This window comes from Silurus meridionalis, chromosome 22 (genome assembly GCF_014805685.1).
Source record: "Silurus meridionalis isolate SWU-2019-XX chromosome 22, ASM1480568v1, whole genome shotgun sequence".
NCBI lineage: Eukaryota > Metazoa > Chordata > Actinopteri > Siluriformes > Siluridae > Silurus > Silurus meridionalis.
In genome coordinates, this window is record NC_060905.1 from 2,002,893 (window position 1) to 2,022,964 (window position 20,072).

Consider the following 20,072-nt stretch of genomic DNA (forward strand, 5'->3'; position numbering starts at 1 on the left):
GCGTAACCGATATAATGAGGAGACGTTGAGAAGCAGGGTGGGGGAGGGGTGAGGAGGAAACGCTCGTTCTGAAACTGGCATCGTCAGCATCTCTGTTCCAGAGAATATCTTTTATGTCTCGGTCACCAGATCAGAAACGTGGGCCTTGAAAAAAAGCAAAAAGATGAATAATTAATGCATTTTCCTTCACAAAGGGACTCGTTTTTCAGTCTTTTATCACATTACAAGCCGATCAGCACCTCCTATACAAACTGTTACTCTTCTTTTACGTGGCGTATGTTGTTAATTATTATAATTAATAATAATTATTAAGCATATGTTTAGATATGGTCCTTAATAAATATAGATAGATATGCAAATACACACTGATCAGCCAGAACATTATGACCACCTGCTAAATATTATGTTCGTCCCCTTTGTGCTGCTAAAACAGTCCAGATCATTAACATCATGAACTTCTTTAGCAGTTTGAGCTACAGGAACTCGTCTGTTGGGTCGGATTAACGGACCAGCCTTCGCTCCTCACGTGCATCAATGAGCCTCGGCCGCCCACGACCCTGTCACCGGTTCACCACTGTTCCTTCCTTGGAGCACTTTTGAAAGATTCTGACCACTGAACATACCCGGTGTGATTGTAAAGACCCACTGTGAGGAGAAATCCAAAGATCTTGTCTTGACATGCAAACTCATTTTCGGTGGTACGAAAACAAAAAATTTGGGAGTGCTGATGTGACTGCTGCGGGTCCTTTCACGCCCAGAAGCCGAATTGTGAATATAATGACATGTTTGGAGAGGCAGCGCAGGGGGACATTCGCCATTTGGCAGCGGTGCGGCGAAAGTTTGCTTCCGGTTTCTCATTCTCACTTCTCCTGTTGCTAAATGCATTTTCTTGGGGATGAGTCCGTATAGAAATGAACACCCCGAAGCGACGGCTCGGGCGTATGTCTGCACCGTATCTCCAGACGTTCCTCAGAACAGCGTCGTGTCAAACCTCACACATCAAGACGGGGGCAATTATTTATAATGCACTGTACTGAGGCTCAACAGGCTCAACAGAAAGCTTTTTTTTTCCCAGCTTATTATTATTTTTATTTAATTATTTATTTATTTTAATTGACTCCATGTTTAGTGCCTGACATTTCTTTTCTAGGATGATATGAAGATATCATTTATTTATTAATTTTCTTATTTCTTTATATATTTATGTTATAATATTGCAAAATGTGTGTACAGCACAATATTTGTAGAGAATGTGGGATGTCTACGTTGTACAAAATTTATACACGGTGTATCTATAGATGATTTATAGCTATGAAGCTAAACTCTAGATTATAATTCTGGTATTAATTTGCTTCACATTTTCCAGGACTCACTAGAACATTTTACTTCCCCCTGCAAGAATCATCTGGATTGAAAGTGTTTTTTTTTTTTTTTAATTAATTTTTTTTTTTCCAATGATAGGTGCTTCATGTCTGCAGTCCCTCAGGGCTCAATCCTTGAACCGCTTCAGAATTATAAACAAGTCACGTTATGTGCCATTTTAGGTCCCTCGACACTCTTTGGCTTATCTGAGATGTGCGGCACTGTCAGACCCTGACCAGGGGCAGTTACGGGTCATCTGCAGGGGGAAGCACAATCTCATGGGAATTGTTCAGTCATGGGGTCTTAACTGATGTGAGCCTAGCTGTGTGTCTCCTCTTTGTACCGGGAATCTTCTGTCAGACTTATGATGAACTTTTCATACATTATCCTTTTTATGTTCTTGTTGTTTATCATCTCACTACACACATACGATGCTGTTGTTTTTGTAGTAACAGTTCAAGTGACAGTTCTCGTTTTCTTTTTGTAGAAGAATAATTTTTTTTTCCACATGTCATGATTAATGGAGCAAACCAAAGGGATAATGGTTTTAAAACAGCTACCACATTGTGCAATTGGTCACTATAACATGTGACCGCTGTGGAAGCCTCGTTCAGCTCATCTGCGATTTTGTTCCAGTCCTGTAGCATCCGACAGGTGACGAATATCGCCATCAGATCCGACCATACGCATCCCTCTCATCGTAATCAAGATTGATCTGCTCTGAAGCCAGATGGCTTGCCTGAGAACACGAGTTCTCCTTTTAGGCTCCCTCCCATATCCTTACCTCGGTCCCTCCTATTTGTCTAGACTTGAGTGATCTCCCCCAAAGGAGTAACCCGTTCCCGTCCTGTCCAGCATCCCTGAAGAATTGGGGTCATCCATCTTTTGATGGCTCATGGAGTACTAATGTTAGCCTGACACCTTGCCGGAATGGGTTTAGCCACCGCGCACAATTCCATTTGTCCAAGAAATTCATTTCGTCCCTTCGATATTTTTGTCTCAAATTACTTTTTTTTTTTTAACAAAACCTTTCACACTGAAACTTCTCTGTCCAATAGAGAAGAAAGGCAGCTGCTTTTAATTGAAGCCACAAGGCTGAGGAAGAATAGAAGGGCAGGAATGACACGTCTGCTCATTATCTGTTCCCTCAGAGTTTGACTCGAGAGAGAGCACCGGGACACGTGTCTGCTTCTTTTGTCGACTCGGACCCTGAATTAGTGCCAGAGACGGGAACTATTCATGGCCGTCCACAAGGCAGCTATTGAGAGCTCTCGTCTTGCCGGCACTCATTATCCACATTGTTGCATGCCATTACACTTTATTTTGTCCCGAACCAGGAGGAGGACGTTACAAAAGCCTGCGATGTCAGCGAGGCCATTCTTTTTTCAGCACAATGTCCGTGTTCTTCAGGCCCTGGAGCTCTTTTTCTCCATTTACTCCCCATCAAAAGCCTCTCGGTTTCCACCTGTTGTCTTTGTGCGTCTGTTCCGAGTACGGCAAATACATAACATTTTGGATGATAGAATACACGCGTAACCTGTGATTACCTGCTAATCGAAACACAACTGGATATGCAGGTACAGGAAAATCAATTAAAAAGCACACATTTTAATTCTTTATCCTGCTAGCAGACTTTTAGCATTAGAGCTTTTATCCATTTATTGTTACATTCCCATATTTACATAGGAATGTCTGTGAAACAAGTTAGTTTCCGTTTTCTCTTACATCTGGGACGGGTTATGGTTTAGATTTACTTCTAGATGTGTACCATCTTAGACCCAGCCTTGTTCCTGGATATGTACTTTCTCTCAGAGGTTTAGACTTAGCTTTGCTCCTGAATGTCTACCATCTTGATGTTTAGACCTAGTCTTTTACTGGATGCAACCCTCTTTTATATGTCAAGAGCCATCGACATTTTGGTGAATGAGCCGTTACTGTGGAAATGATAAAGTATTTTTGAATTAGAACGTTATTGTTTAAGATTCCGAGATCCACGTTTTTTTGTATGGTCAGGTTGCATTGTTCAGTACAATAAATGTATTTCACTCGCTGTGTTGTGTGTGTGTGTGTGTGTGTGTGTGTGTGTGTGTGTGTGTGTGTGTGTGTGTTTTCGGCTCGAGGCAGTATTAAGTAAGTTTGTTTATGGTTGTGGTCGTTTGGTGTGCCTATGGTTCACGCACTCATCCGGCGAGTTTGAGCCCGTCTGAGTCGGAGTCGTTTCTCCAGAACCCTTTTGTGTGGGTTTCTTTTTTATTTACTTTGCATTTCCCCATTCTTCATTTCCAGCCCTCAGCTGTTAGCTAACTGCCCGATCCAGTCGGCTCCATTCACATGCTGCTCCCCCAATAATGTCGGTTTTGTTCAAAGTAACTGGTGACTCGAGGCAGTAATTATTATGCTTGTGTGTCACGTTGCTCCCATTCTCTCAGCCTACGTTGTCTAATAGCCCTGAACTCTGACTGAAAGTGTGGGAGTCGAGTTCTTGCCCTTAGACACTTAAGAACTTCTCCATCGATTCACCCTCCATTCACCCATCTACCCTCCTTCTCACTGCAGATGGATCACACCCGAGCCTCAGCGATTGGAAGTTTTGATTCTGAACTTAAGCACCTTAAACTGAAGATGTTTGAGAAGATCCAGATTTTAAAAACTCTGCCCAGATGGAGATGCTTTTTGGATCCTGTTTTGGGTTTAACCTTCCAAATGCTTCCAGAGATCATGAAAGATTCATAAAAGTTTTCATTAAATGAGCGATGAACCTTTGGTTAAGATTCAGACTTACTCCTGAAGATATAACATCTGAGAGGGGTTAAGGTGCAAATTTACTTCTGGATGATTACCATCTTTTTGTGGTTTAGACCCAGCCTTGTTCATGGATATCTACTATCTCACATAGGTTCAGACCCAGCCTTGTTCCCGGATATCTACCAATTCTCAGAGGTTTAGACCTAGCTTTGGTCCTGAATGTCCACCATCTTGCAGGGGTTTAGACCCAGCCTTGTTCCTGAATATCTACTATCTCACAAAGGTTTAGACCCAGCCTTGTTCCTGGATATCTACCAATTCTCAGAGGTTTAGACCCAGCCTTGTTCCTGGATATCTCTCAGAGGTTTAGACCTAGCTTTGTTCTTGAATGTCTGCCATCTTTCAGAGGTTTAGACCCAGCCTTGTTCCTGGATATCAACTTTCTCTCAGAGGTTTAGAGCTGACTTTGCTCCTGAATGTCTACTATCTTGCCTTGTTCCTGGACGCTGGACTTTATATACGGCCTTATTTCTGGAGTCTTACCATCTTGTGTAGGTCAAAAACCGCAATTCTGTGTGTCTACCATCTGCTAGAGTTTTACATCTAGTTTTCTTCTTGGTATGTTCTTCTGATATTTCTACCTTTAGGTATGGTTTTGAGCTCTGGTAATAATACAGGTGAATACATACCTACCTACATCTTCTAGGGTGCTTTTTGGGTGGAATTGTTTTTATAGCTATTTTGTTAGTACGAGTGAGGCGGTGTTGTGATCCAGTGACCTACATAAACCCCTGATGATTCCTCACAGCTCACTGGTGAATGACTTAAAGCAGTAGGTTTGCCTCCTGCCTCCGTGCCTCGGCGTCTGTTCAAGTGTGCAACCGAAGCATGTTTTCTGTTTTTATTCTATAAATAAACTACACATATGTGCTGTTTGGACTCGGAGCTTGTCACATCGGTATTCATGCTGAGAGTCTCAGCATGGGTACAGACGAAGTCTCGTCTCGACTTTTCAGACCTGCGTCTGTTCGAAGGTAGAACACTGTGTGCTTCCGTTGCTCGGATTTCAAATGGCGTGGTTCTTTAACTTGCTCCATATCTTGTAAAAACAAAGTAGCTAAAGAGACTTGAATAACATCTTATATCAGTCTTATATTAAGGTGAACCTATGACGCTAGCAGGGTTCAGAGAACATGTTCATGAGATCCCAGGGATCCTGTCCCTCATCTTCTCTTCACACCTGCCTGATCCATCCTGATGTTTTTCTTCTTGATGGTGTTCTCCTCAATTGAGCTGAGGATGGTTCCACAAAACAGCCTGTGGATCCATGAGGTTGCTGTGGTGGGTTAAACTCTGGAACCCTGAGGATATATTTGGGTGATAAGTCTTGGTGGTTTGCTCCAATGGCTTGCCAAGAACTTTTTTTTTATTCAGGTGTCCATCAGTGAACAGTTGATCATCGGAAAAATTAAGGGAAACTCTAATTTCTAGAATAACTAACATTTAGTGTCACCCAGATGAGGGTTACATGTAAGTCTGGTTCTTCATAAAGTTTCTTCCTCATACCATTCTTCCACCTGGCCTGTAAACATCTAAGCACTAATGTACGATGAACCCCATGCTTAGGAATGAAACGTTCAGCAGTTCAACCACATCAACACCTTTCAATTCTGTGCTTGAGTACTTTCAGAACGAGTTCTTCTGCAGGGCAGTATGCTCTCCATACGAGAAAAGGCATCAGTGCGAGCTTTGAAGAGGAGCAGATTCGGTTCACAGCAGAGGAACATGGCTTTGACAGCAGCCCACCACTCCGAGGCTCTTAGTTTCTTTTTACCAGGGTTTTGCTTCTTCTCTATTCTTTTCTCGTCTCCTTTCACCCTGTCTCTTCACCCATATCCTATACTTTTTCTTTCTCACGCACTCACTTTTCTTCTCTCAGTTGTTACATAGGTGTGGCTCACATCCACAGCTCCGGCTGACGCGTTACTGTCGCGCCTCATGCAGTGATGAACCCGCAGATGTGTTTTATGCCAGTTTTGAAATCGCCTTCCTCCGTTTACATGCCGTAGAGAGGAACGCTACACAAATTCAATTCCTTTCTCCAGGAAGATCCTGAAATTAGCTTTTCATTGCAGGGGGAAACCGTATGCAAATTTGGTAGTATGATGACCACAGCAAGTACTCAGGATGTCGGGGATTTCCGCTTCCTGTTTTTAGTATGTTGTTCCTGAGGTATCATTTCCATGCTAATTAGCAAGAACTAGTTCTAAAGCCGGGTGTCCGAATAATTTAGCGAGAGGTGGGTTTTGTCTGCTTTCTCAAAGCTCCAGGTGAAGCAGTTCAATCCTAACTTTAGGCTACTTGTTTGTTCAGTTTTGTTTGTTCTTGGGGTTCTCTGGTTTCCTCCCAGGTGTGAACCCGGTGTTTACGATATACAGTGTTTTCACGCTTCATGGCGAGGCCTGGAAAGTACTTGAAAATGAATGCAGGAGCTTATAAGTGCTCGAGTTAAATTTGAAATCAATTTTGTTAAATATAATGGTGAAATTTCAAAAATCATCTTATATATCCCGAGCTTTCCAGTGCAGTGTTTTGCTTGTTTTTTTAAATATAACCTGAACTCCACTCACTTCAATTTATTTTCATTCAATTCCTTTGAACATGACTGCACAAAACGGCGTAAATATATGAAACCTAAACTTTCAAAACACTGACATTTTTACTGTAGAGTTAAAATGGAAGTGGAATGTTTAGTAGTATAAGAGGTCTTTCATGACGCTATATGTGTTGGGGTGTGAATTTTATAGGTGCTTGATATATAAAAAAAAAAAAAAAAAGGTGCTTTAAAAAGTCCTTGAATATCGTCTGCGATAATATCGTAATTGTTGTTTTAAAGATGTGCGATTCAACATAAGTATAAGTACAAAATACACCTACAAAGTGAATATTAAAATACATTTAGAATGATCACACAATTCAAGATATGTAACCAGAAAATTTTAAAAATGTATATAATTTTATAGAGTTAAACAATATGGACTCAATTTTTCCCCCTGCAAAAATCTGCTATTAAAATATATTATGAAAAAATGTATATTATATTATATTATATAATATAAATATATTATAAAAATATATTATATAATAAAATATATATTATAGAAGAAATGCAAAATATAAAATTGCTTGGTTTTTGTTTGTTTTTCAACATCAGTTTACATTTTAATAATTTTTTTTTTATAAAATGCCTGCTTTGTTTAAATAATCTATAAAATAGTATTTTATAATATTCCATAAAATATTAAATATATATAAAGATAAATAATATAAATATTAATAATTTTTATCCCATTGATTAAATTAAGAAAAAAATTAAACAAATATTATTTTACATTTGTTAGACTCTATTTAGATAATGTGTGTGTGTGTGTGTGTGTGTGTGTGTGTGTGTGTGTGTGTGTGTGTGTGTGTGTGTGTGTGTTTGTTTTTTACATTTATTACATTTTTTAAAGGTATGTTCTACTTAACTGTTCTGCTTATTTCAGCATACTTTAACAAATGTCTTTATACCTTCAATATTTCTTTTTTTTTTTCAATATGATTTTTTCCCACTCTTGTGCCTGAATGAATCTCACACAAATCTCCACAAAATCTAGAGGAACATCTTCCTAGAAGTAGAACAAAAAATGGGAACTCTGTGTGGAATTGGACATTCAAAAAACACTAATCTTTTGCTCAGGTGTCCACAAACTTTTGTTTGGGCATACAGTGTAATTTGTGGCAGATTGCTTTGTCAGTTTGGTGTAGAAAGTTTTCTGGAAATTCCACAAGACGTCTTTTTAAACCCAGCTTGAAGGGATGAGAAAACCAATGCTAGTTAAAGTTGCTAGTTGATGCTAACACATTCCTGACATTTAGTTTTTCCTTCCAACAGGAAATCCTTTCAGCATCCAGCCTTCAGGAGATGGGACTGGTGTTTCCGGCCAGGACTGAAAGTTTGGACCTGTGACCTGACTCTCCACGGAGACTCCTAAGAGCTAGTCACCAATGGTGAGTTAGCAGATTGTTGCTAATTTTTAAACAGTGTGTTCAGACCATCTCATTCCTAGCTGAGCTTCATAGATGTTTATGTATGTTTATGAAATTAGAATGTTTTTTGGGGGGATTCTTACACCCAGGCAGGGGTTATGAGCTCAGGTTGATGCTGTAGTCTGAAATGTCTGTCACGTAAAGGTTCAAGGTTTATAGGGGACCCCAGTTAACAAGGATCCACCCTTGGCTATGAGCAGTAAACCTGTGAGAAACCTGTGAATGAATCTCTAGAGGGCACTGGAGGTGAACTTCAAGTGTAGTAGCTTCAAGCACACCAATAAGTCAGCATTGAGGATGGAGCTAGCTTTGTTTTAACCTGAGATATTACTGTTAACTGTTGTTTTTTTCTTGTCAAGTGTTAAAATTTCTTCTCTCAGAGAGCAACACCTTGAACCAGATTTCTACAACAGACGTGATTGTTTTTTTTTGATATGGTGAAGAGTATTTAACATTACAGGATTGAATGGAGTGTACGTCAGCCAGAAACTATTGGTATGATCGGAGTAAATCTGTGATTTGTTATGAGATGGTGTATGAAGAAGCTGGCTGTGAAGAAAGTACTTTATTTATCTGCGTATTCCACACCATCACCTTCAAAACAGTCCCCTTACACAGCAATACAGCGCCCCCTGCGTTCTGCCTCTTCTGGAACCTCCCGCGTCAGGCGCATTTATGTTAACTTTTATTTTAATGCACCGATACGAATCCCTGAATCTTACTATCCCTACAGTGCAGTCATCCTCAGCCTGCTTCCTGCAGCGATTCTGTAGCACTCAGTGCTTTGTTGAAGCGAAGGGTTAATAGGTGAAAGTTCGCCATAATTCTTTAAACAAAACAAAAAAATTTTTGCAACAGTTTGTACCTTCCCGAAGCCGCCGTGTCACTCCGAGTCTGAAATACACTTCGATTTCTGGTTTTCTTTTATCTTTTTTTTCCATAAAACTGAAGCGTAGCAACAACAGGAAGTGTGACACCGAGCCTGTTGAAGACCACAGACGCAGGAGCACAGCCAGGGATTATGGGGGATTATTTCCCTTTGATCTGCTCCAGAAACAGGATGTGTGAAGTGTGAAGAGGAAATAGGAAAAAAAATTTCAAATAAAAAATAAAAGCTGCTGTATGATTCTCCTGTTGTCTTTTCTCCTTTGCTTTGCTTTTGCAGGTGTGTTTTGGAATGGAATAGATGAAAGAGAAAAAGGGAAAGATTCAGAGATATTATACCTGAAACTGAATTGTAGCTCGTCTTTGAATCAGTTTTTTTTTCTTTCGCGCTGTCGAGGGTTCGGAGGGACTGAAGGGAATCCGATGAAATCGGAGATCAGCCACGTCTAAAGTCTAACTAATGTAATCTCTGAACGATGACATCACTCGCTTTGGAAAACAGATCGAAAACCAGACAAGGGAAATGTGAAACAGCTTGTGAAGTTGGTGAACGTCACCCAAACACTGTCCTACAGAGAAAAAGAGCTCTGGAACTTTTCTGGATTAAGAAGCTAGTGATCTGAGGAGCTTTCAGTAGCAGATCAGTTCACCTAGAGGGTGATTTTTTGTCACATTGTCCCATACACACACACACAGGAAGCCATAGTTACATTCATTATAACACATTTGCATTCAAAGAAACGTACAAATCAGCCTGAACGATAAACATTTACGGAGCGTGTTTTATTTATGCATCATTCCGTATTCGAATTTAAAGTTTGCATGCTAGTCGTGTATTAGCTTCATCTACTTTATACTTTTTCTCCAGTGTTCAATCAGAGTTTTAATGCTTTAAAAAAAAGAAAAATAAAGAATAAATCCAATACGCTGCTTCAGTGTTTTGGTTAAGATGAGAAAAATGTTGATGTCGGCCATGTTGGATGGATGGATGGATGGATGGATGGCTGGATGGATGGATGGACAAACAGACAGATGAATGTGGATGTTTTTGGATGGATGGACAGAGGAATGTGGGTGGATGGATGGATGTGGAGGAATGCTTATGGACGGATGAATATTGATAATGGACAAATTAATGTTGGTGGGTGGATGGATGGAGAGATAGACTGATGAATATGGATGGATGGATGGATGGATGGATGGATGGATGGATGGTGTTTGATTTCACAGCAAGTTGTATTCTGTGTATAACTATGTTTGTGGCAAAATGAAAAATCTTGAATCTTGAATGGATGGACAAACAAATGGATATCCAGATAAACAGATGGACGAATGGATGGCTTGATGGACAAAAAGATGGATGGATGTGGATAAATGGAAAAGGAAAGTTGTAAAATTGCATTTTGTTGAAAAGTTGTAAAATTGCATACGTTTTTTTGTTGTTGTTGTTGCTATATTTGGGGGTGGGGACGTGTGTGGAGGTGGGGCTGCCCCTGCTAGCATGCTCCGCTCCTGCTAGCATGCTCCGCCCCTGCAAGCATGCTCCGACCTGTAGCTGATGCTCTGTTACATTTGGATGCTGTATGAACATGAGCATGCTGTATGAAGTTTTAACGCTGAATAAATTGATGACAGAAACGATACGCAGTAGCTGTTACTTTACATCTCAGATATTGTTCATGATGTTCACGCAGTAATAAATCCACACAAATAAATCACTCCAATTGTTTTTAATCACTCCCATGTTCCCAGCACTGTCTCTCTCTCTCTCTCTCTCTCTCTCTCTACTGCTCTCTGTTCTGTAAAGCTGCTGAGGAAACGTGAAACCTTTATTAGCCCTAATAGTAGGCCGCTGGCTAATAGCCTTTGCTAATGGCGTCTCTTATTAGCGTCCACTTGCAGACTCACCCTACCATGTGTTTTCTAACGAAACGTAGAGCAGTTCATTTTTCCTAAAGTCTGCCTCTTCTGCTCCGGAGTCGTAAAGCTACGCCCTGCTGTTCGAGTCACGACATCTGTTTCAGCCTTGTCGTTTCTTAATCGCCTCCAGATTTTCCCGGAGATCTGTCGGCGTGAGCCATTACAGCTATTAGAGGAAAACGACGGTGATTGCACAGCGCCAGCTCTGCCTTCCTCGTGCTGATTTCTCCACAACAGAGCTTCAGATGGATCATAACGACAAGTTCATCAATGTATTGTCATTTATAAATAAAACAACCTCGTCGTGCGGATGTGGGAGATGCTGTGATTTTAAATCACGCTCGAATTCACATCATAATGGACATGTGAGGATGTGCAGGAAGACTCTCAGACTGCACTAATTAGGGAATAAACCACATGTTGTGGTGTTACAGAAAAAGAACCAGTATGGCATGCGCTGGTCGTGTTACCACCTCCAACTACGAAGTATCCGCTCAAAAAACTAAGTGTATAGATGCCGAAAAGTCACTTTTACAGTTCTAGAGGAAGTTGGTAGTGGTTAAGGCTCTGGATTACAGATCAGAAGCTCATTGGTTTGAGACCCAGCTCTGCCAAACTGTTGGGCCCTTAAGCAAGGCCCTTAACCTCCTGTGCTCCAGGGGGCGCTGTATAATGGCTGATTCCTTGCTCTGACCCCAGCTTTTTAACCGTCTGGGAAATGCGAAGCCAAAAATTTGTTCATTTGTACTTCTTTTGTAACTTGAAAAAAATGTCGGAGAAAGTAATTTCATGAGGTAAATATTGCTTAAAAAGCTCAATATGCTTATATTCTGAAAGATTCCACGTTTTTGTGTAAATCCAAGGCCAAGGCTTGGCATCTTTGTGACTTTGTTCTCAAGTGTAGCTACAGTTCAGGACGATTCGAGACGTTTCATCATGTGTGTAAGTGGCAGTGACGTTTATAGCAGAACAACATGTTGGTTGGTCTGCTAGTTAACGAGCGAGGAGATGCTAGAGGCCTGAAAACGCTGCAGGGGTTTGCGGCTTGTCGTTGTGGTCTTGTGCCAGCTTCCTGCAGTGTGTCTTCCCTGGCCAAGTTCCATGCGTAATGGGGGCTCCTGCTCTGAGAAAGGTTAATGCTCACACACACACACACACACACACACACACACACACACACACACAGCAGAGTTGACATGATTAGTTGGAGCGCGGCTGGTTCCCCTGCTTAGCGACCTCTCTGTAGGACACGGGGACGTTTTAGCTGCACTGCAACACGAAAGTGATGATAATGAGCTCCAGGGCTGCAGGTTTATGGACAACTCCATTAAAATGATGGAAGCACAATTGTGGTGTGGCGTAATGATGCTACAGGAAACGTCTCTTGTGTGTGTGTGTGTGTGTGTGTGTGTGCGTGCACGCTCGATACATTCCATAGCTAATTATTATGACTGTGTAATGCTATACAGGCCAAGTCTCATTCATTGTTCTTGTTATTGGCAGAAGTAATAATTCTTTCATTATTACTGACAAGTACATAGGCCACGCCCCCTTTATTGTTGCCTCCATTGTTATTGCCATGCCACCTTTATTGTTACTGACAAGCAAAGAGGCCACACCTATATTTTGGATGCACAGGCCACGCCCTCTTCACTGGTCCTGATAGAGACACAGGCCACGCCTCCTTTATTGCTACTGACAGATACACAGGCCACGCCTATTTCATTGCTACTGATAGATAGACAGGCCACTCCTCCTTTATTTCTACTGACAGATACACAGGCCACGCCTACTTCATTGCTACTGATAGATAGACAGGCCACTCCTCCTTTATTTCTACTGATAGATACACAGGCCACGCCCTCTTTGTTGCCACTGATAGATACACAGGCTACGCCCCCTTTAATTGCTACCGATAGATACACAGGCCACGCCCCCTTCATTGCTTCTGATAGATACACAGGCCACGCCCCTCCTTCATTGCTTCTGATAGATACACAGGCCACGCCCCCCCTTCATTGTTTCTGATAGATACACAGGCCACATTTATTCTAAGTCTTACTGGTACAGATACCCCTGTTTTTTAATCCCCACTGATTGACAGAAACAAGCCACGCCTCCTTCACTGTTACCCCCAGGTACATGGTAGAGATGATTCCCTCATTAAAACATGGTTTCGTGTTTGTTTTGATTGGTCTGTGAAAACCATAAGCCATGAAAATGGTACGTTTTGATACACAGTATTAAGAAAGTGTTCACTGGTCCTCACAGTTTGAGTGTGTGTGTGTGTGTGTGTGTGTGTGTGTGTGTGTGTGTGTGTGTGTGTGTGTGTGTGTGTGATATGTGAATTTTTCACGGAACGATTCGACTCCCATTTTTGTGTTCGAGTTCGAGTTGAACTCGGACGCAGCGGGAGACGTGACTGAACCGGGTTTTTACAGACGGCTCGTTCTCGATGCCCCGAGTGTTCACGCATCCGAATTCCCGTCGCTGGGCAACGGTTGCTATGGCAACCCCAAGGCGTGTGTGCTCTCTTACAGCTCTATGTGTCAGCGTGTGACCTGCTTGTTAACCCACTGCTTGCTTTAACTGCGTTTCTCGTTTAATGAGCAGCGTCGGATTAAAAGCAGGAGACCTGGAACATCCCCCCGCTGGCGTCCGTCTCCTTCTCTTCTGCCAGAGAAAGAGGGAAGAAAAAACTCACCCTCAATCAGACGCATCTGATTCTTTTTCTAATTAACATGTTTTTTTTTTTTCTTAAGATTTTATCTAGTATTTTTTTTTTTTTTTGGTTTCTTCCATTACCCAGGATACCTGCTGATAGTAGTGCAGTGAGATTTAACTCTCGGTTCATCTCTGCAGAAAGACAGCGATGCGGCGGTGCTTTAGTCTTTTACTCTGTCCAGCTCTCACTTCCTCCTTACTCAGTACACTCTGTAAAACAGATCAGCTTCCAGAGCTTCAGATTTCACTCGAACACCTCCATCAATCCCTACTGACTAAATCACTGACTAGCTGAGCTGTAACTCCTCCCACTCCTTCCTCACCATAAGCCAAATCCTGACTGAGCCTTCATGTTCACACCCCAGGTGAGGGTGAGAGAACCAGAAGACACAAACCTGCCACATAACTGGCTTAAGCCCATTTTTGCATGAATGGTCACATGGTCAAGTTATTGGGGCAAATCTTTTGATGCGAGCCATGGAAATGTTTTTAAAGTGCGTTTTGATTCACAACAGTAAGAAAGTGTTCACTGGTTCTCATAGTTTGTGTGTGTGTGTGTGTGTGTGTCTCTTAACATCCTCAACATCCTCTTCATCCTCAATATCTCTCTATTCTCTCCTTTCACTCCTTCTTCTTCATTCTTTCTTTCTTCTCTCTGCAATTCTTTTCTCCAACCTCTTCTTCTACAAAATCCTTTCCATCCTCTACACCTTTTTCTTCATTTCTATTCTCTCCTTTCTCATCTTTTTCTCCCTGCACTTCTACCTCTCCATCCTCCATCAATTTTATCCTTCTTCTTCATTTTTCATTCTTCATCCTTCTTTCCTTCATTTTTATTCATTCTTCATCCTTCTTTCTCTGATTTCTTTAGAGCATGTGAGTAAAAAGAGAATGAAAGAGATACAGGTAAAAAAATAAGATGAGATTGAGGAAGATATTGCAAGTGATAGAGAGACTAATATAGTGATCCGGGGAGAGAGAGAGAGAGAGAGAGAGAAAGAGAGAGAGAGAGAGAGAGACTCTTAAATTGTCCAGCATGAACTTCATCTGGAGTCTGGAATGAAGTATAACAGGTGTGCTTGCTTTTTCCAACTCAGCACATGTGCACAGACGTTCCAGTACAACCACACACACACACACACACACACACACACACACACACACACGTGAAGGTCAGATTCCTCATTACACTCCACTTGAGGCCTGGTTTCCTGCTTACAGTTTTCCTGGTGCCACAATTAAAAGCAGGATATGTGTGTGTGTGTGTGTGTGTGTGTGTACACATATGAATTAAACAAGTTCTGATGTATATTTTAGAAACCTAGCAGATGTGAGCGTTTCTGTAAACCAACGGAAATTCTGTCGACTTTAATTTGCGATTTTTTGCTAAATGTGTGAAAAGATCAATAAATCAGATACACATTGTAAGGCCAAAAAGTATATGGACAGCTGACTGTGCACTTTTTAAACATCTAATTCCACGCTGAGTTCCCATTCGCCGCTGTAATGAGCTCCACTCTTCTGGGAAGATGATCCACTATATCTTTATGGAGATTTGTGTGGGATTCATTCGGCCACGAGGATGTTAGTAAGGTCAGGTATCGACGTAGGTGCGGTGAGGAGGCCTGGGGTGCATCTTTCCTCATGTTTGATGGCAACCCATGGCAAGCAGATCTTCATGGATTGGGTTTTTTAGTTCAGGATTCCTGCTACCACATAACACGTTTGTGGGGAAGAACCACTGGTGTGTGAATACTTTTGGCCTTGCAGCGGTTGCTCTTAGGGCTTTTCCCAAAGGAGGAAGTGCACTCGAATTTGTTAGTCAAATGACACACGGTGTTGATTTGCGCTCGGCGTGTGAGCGGTGTGTATGGTGACGCCTCACACCGCCGTCCCCTGTGACTGATCTCATTCTGTACTGTAGCCAGATCATCAGGAATACAGTGGTGTGTGTAAGTACGGACTGAAACGTGTGTGTGTGTGTGTGTGTGTGTGTGTGGGGCTCGTTACAGGAAAGTGTTTGTCGTCTAGTTAATGGTTTTTGTGTAACAGCATGTCCTGGAGGTTCTTTATTCCACTTATACCACAGCAACACGCACAGATTCGTAATGCAGATTTGTTAGCGCACTCATGCTAGTAATGCTAGTGCTTTGAAGGCGCTCCCTCAGGCCATGTCCATGCTAACATGCAGCGGTGCACGAAGTACACAAACCGATTCAGTAAAATGACTCCAGTAAAAGTGTCTCTTTGAACTTTCACTTGAATAAAAGTACAAAAGTTTTTGACTTCAAATGGAGTTTCTTCATCATTTATTCCTCTCTAAATGTTCTGCTTGATGTTGAACTGATGCTGAACTGTATGTTGGTGATCAGTAGATACACCAAGCAAAGATCTTCCCAAAATGCACATCGTTGTATCTCTCAGCTTTAGCCAGTAGCCCTGATGGCAAAGCATTTAAGCTGCTGTAGGTGAACCTGCTAAGTCTTTTTTTTGTTGTTGCAAAAAACGCTGGTTGCCATGGCGACTTTACAGCTTAAGAGCATGTAGCGAATAAACCGCCGAAGCCTTAACAATCTAAATAACGAGGTTTAAGGTGACGAGACCAGCCGAGTGTTTAGAATGAAGGATTTCAGAAGGTGTGTCTGTGTGTGTGTGTGTGTGTGTGTGTGTGTGTGTGTGTGTGTGTGTGTGTGCAGTGCGTTTGGCTCATTTTCATTGGTTCTCGGCAGATCTTGTTTCATTAACAATTCATTTTCACTTTTCTCATGGACGGTGTGCGTGTGCGTGTGCGTGTGTGTGTGTGTGTGTGCGTGTGGATGCGTGTGTGTCAACATCGTTTTTTTTGTCTTCAAGTCGATACGAATTTGTTGCCGAGGTTGTGAGCTTGTGTGTCAACCTGATTGAGTCCTTATGTGTCTCTTTCTCTTTCTCTCACACTCTCTCTCACACACACACACACACACACACACACACACACACAGGATAAGTCCCTGATTTCCACCTCTTATCTCAGATGTGTCTTGTGTCTCTTTCTCTTTACGTCTGTGTGTGTGTGTGTGTGTGTCTGTGTGAGAGAAAGAGAAAGAGACACAAGAGAAAGAGACCCCCCCCCCCACCCGCCCCCAATAGGGACGTCCCGTCTGGCTGCTACACCTGATTGATTGACAGCTTGTGCGAGCGAGAGGCCTCTCGGGAGTGAAGGCTATCACGGTTGTTTGGGTAACACGTGACCTGGGCACGTTCCGAGCTTAAAGGGCCTCATATGTATTCGTTACGAGGCCGCGGCAACACGGCTTTGATGCTATTACACGCCCAGCGACTGAGCGCTCGTTAGTCCTAACATTTCAGACGGATGTCTACGTAAATGCACAGGATTCTGAGTGCAAAAGATCAACAGTTCACATTTTTAAACCGTTTTAAATAAAATGCCACTTGGTTTAAATAATATATAAAAGAATATTTTATGGGAATAAAATTAAATATAAAAAAAAAATAATAGAATAAATGCAAAGATTAAATTGAGTAATTGATTAAATTGGCACAAATGAAATTGATTAAATAAAATTAAATAAATAGCAAAATTGTAATAAAGCGTTTTCATTTCTTAGACATTTTTTCTGTAATACAGATTTGTAAACAAGTGTGTGTGTTTTACATGTAATATTAAATTTTCTAAAGAAGTGATTTACTTAACTGTTGTACTAATTTCAGCATACTTCCATTTTTCATTCATTCACTCCCTCTATGTATCCAGAAATCATCAGGATTTTCTTCTTTTGAAATTCTTGAAACTGGACTTAAAACGCTAGCGAATCCATTTCATTAACATCGGCGAAGATCAGGATGTGGCTGCGATTTCACTCATGCGTAAACTAATGTACAACAAATCGTATTTCTGGTACTCAAAAGCAGCAAAATAGATCGACCACTGGCCACCGTGAACTCTTATATCACAGCAGTGGTACTTTGGTTTGTGCTGGGATTTGAACTGACGACCTTCTGGTCAGAAATGCAACACCGTAACCACTGGCTTTTTATTGATCTTACAATAAAAATGGTTCTGTACATCATATTCAGGGGAGATGGAGACATGGTAGCTTAGTGGTTAAGGTATTCGATCCAAAGATCATGAGTTCAAATCTCAGTCGCACAAAGCAAGCTCTCTGGGGCCCCTGAACAAGGCCCTTAACACCATAGCTGAATGAATGAGACAAATGTAAGTCGCTCTGGATAAAAGCGTCTACCAAATGGCATGAATGTAAATTCACGTCGCGCTTTCTGACTTAGGTTTTGTGGAAATTTCCGATTGAGTTGTGATTATTTGCTATCAAACGAGATTATTAAACGTGGCCAATCTGGCAACCCGAGCCTTGTCCTCCCTCAGGCATGGGCCAGCATGATGCCTGCCCCAATCAGCGTCTATTAGTTTATTACCACGACGCAAAAATAGATGGGGCGTCATCATTTATGTGTCAATTTCGATACGTTTCCTGAACCTGGTGTGCTGTGATGTTCCTGTTACCACAGAAACATCTCTTCTTAATTCCACGTGTGAGTCTGTTTGAAAAATCATACAAGAGGGAACTAATTTGGGAAGGCCATTAATTGCATGCTGGGACATCTGATTCCAGGTCAGCAGAATTCAGGAGGACGCTCGAGTTGTTTCACAGCTGAGAACCTGCGTATCTCCTCTGCAGGAGACGGAGGGGAAATGAACTCTCGCTTGGCTGGAGAGACCTCCCCGCAGGCGTGCTGATGATAGCCATCATCGCGCCGACGCTCCTCTCGGGGACGGCAGCTTTAGATTTACCGTGCCTGATTTAATCGCACCGCGGTTCCCGAGCGATCACGCCGACTCCATTATCCAGGGGCTGAACCCGGACTGCATACTAACCAGGCTCGAGAGATCAAGCAGCGTTTCTGATCGCATTCATTACGACCACAGAAGTTCAGGTTGGTCAACAGCAGCAGGTATAAACATCAACAAGCTCGGTGTCAGGGTTGCTATAGTAACAGTTTGTTCACATGGGTTTGCAAATCTTTAATAAATACATTACAATTGATGGAAAAGTTCACAAGCACACTCCAAAACCTGGTGGAACATCTTCCCAGAAGAATGGAGGAACAGGACATTTAAAAAGGAGCACGTTTTAATCTCATGGTCAGGTGTCCACATACTTTTGCTCGTACAGTATATTTATCGGTGAGTGTCGTTCTACTCTGTGTTCTCTCGCTCTCGTTCTCCACCCTGCATTTGTATAACCCTCAACGTCCCTGGTCTTTTCAGCTGATGCTGGTGGGATTTGTGTCTCCTCGGGGGGCAGGACATCTGGGTCGAACTCGAATCTAGGTCAAGGCTGAGAAAGTGATGCATCGATTCTGACAACTGTCCATTTTCTTTCCATTTGCAGCTCTGTTCGTGAAGATGGAGAGAGTGAAAGAGGGAGAGAAAGGAAGAGAGGATGGGGCGATGGTGTAAAAGAAACCATCCCAAAACTCGCTCCTGTTTTTGTTGAAATTGTTCTTCAAAGATTCTCTGGATGAAGGTTAAGAATAGAAATGTTCTTGTAGATGCAGGTTTTTAAAAATGAGTTCTTGTCAGGAACCTTCTCCAGCGGGCGAACGCTAGCTACAGAAGAACCATATAGAGTTCTAGCTCAATTGGAAGTAAGTTGAGGAGGCTAGTTAAGAGTTCTTACCTTGCTTTCTTTAGTCTAGCTTCTAAAAAGCTAGCTCCAGAGGGACAATGGAAGAATCAGAATGGTTTCTAGATTGCTTTAGTCAATTGGTCAGTACTTGGTGGCAGATGTTCAGAGGTTATTTTCTTACACAGGAACACTGCGTTGAGGTTCTACTACTTTTGGGCCTAGGTGTAGCCAGATGAAGATCTTTTGAGGGTTCTGGAATGTACCTCACATTTTCAAAATGACTGGCAGGAAGTTCTTGTCTGGTTCTTCTCACAGGTACTTAGCTTCTCAAAATTAAGTTCTAGTCAGGAACCTTTTTTTTGTAAGCAATCTCTGGCTACAGAGGGACAGCAGAAGACCTTATCAAGGTTTTTGATTTTCCTTTTTTATACCTCAGATTGTTGAATGGGAAATGACTGGATGTGATATTGTGTGTCAGCTAGCATCTTCTGACTAGCGCTTATTTGAGATTAGCATTAAATCCGACTCTTGACATTTTTTTACCTGCAAAATGTGATTCAGTGTAAAATGGCTTCTTATTCCCACTGCCATCTCTGTCTATCTGTAGAGAAGAGACACCGAAAGACGTCTCCATATGTTCCACTTTCCCTCAGGCCTCTTCCTGTCTTTCTGGACGTTTGGTCTTTTGTCAGTGTGTGT

At 41.8% G+C, this 20,072-nt stretch overlaps 1 protein-coding gene across 1 annotated transcript in view; it reads left to right on the forward strand.

The window, feature by feature from the left end:
* The window catches only part of tanc2a (tetratricopeptide repeat, ankyrin repeat and coiled-coil containing 2a), a 122,242-nt gene that overhangs the window by 20,061 nt on the left and 82,109 nt on the right, over positions 1-20,072 (forward strand). The window contains 1 exon segment of the mRNA XM_046834462.1: positions 8,042-8,157. The gene's annotated coding sequence lies outside the window, so the exon portion shown is untranslated.